Source organism: Pterocles gutturalis, unplaced genomic scaffold (genome assembly GCF_000699245.1).
Source record: "Pterocles gutturalis isolate BGI_N339 unplaced genomic scaffold, ASM69924v1 scaffold22399, whole genome shotgun sequence".
NCBI classification, from domain to species: Eukaryota; Metazoa; Chordata; class Aves; order Pterocliformes; family Pteroclidae; genus Pterocles; species Pterocles gutturalis.
Window position 1 is genome coordinate 882 of NW_010128787.1, and position 202 is coordinate 1,083.

Here is a 202-nt window from a genome sequence, read left to right on the forward strand (position 1 = left end):
GTCATTGCAATGTTTTATTTTCAACAAATGTACAATATTTTTTTTTTTCTGGGAGGGGGGGAACAAGTGCAAAGAAGCCATCATCCAGCAGCAAATGCCAAATGGGAATGACTCTCCTCCGCGTGATAACCCAGCGTCTGGCACATCTGGTGTCCTTCGGGGACTTGAGGAACAGAAACAGTTGCTGCTCTAGCATCAAAAC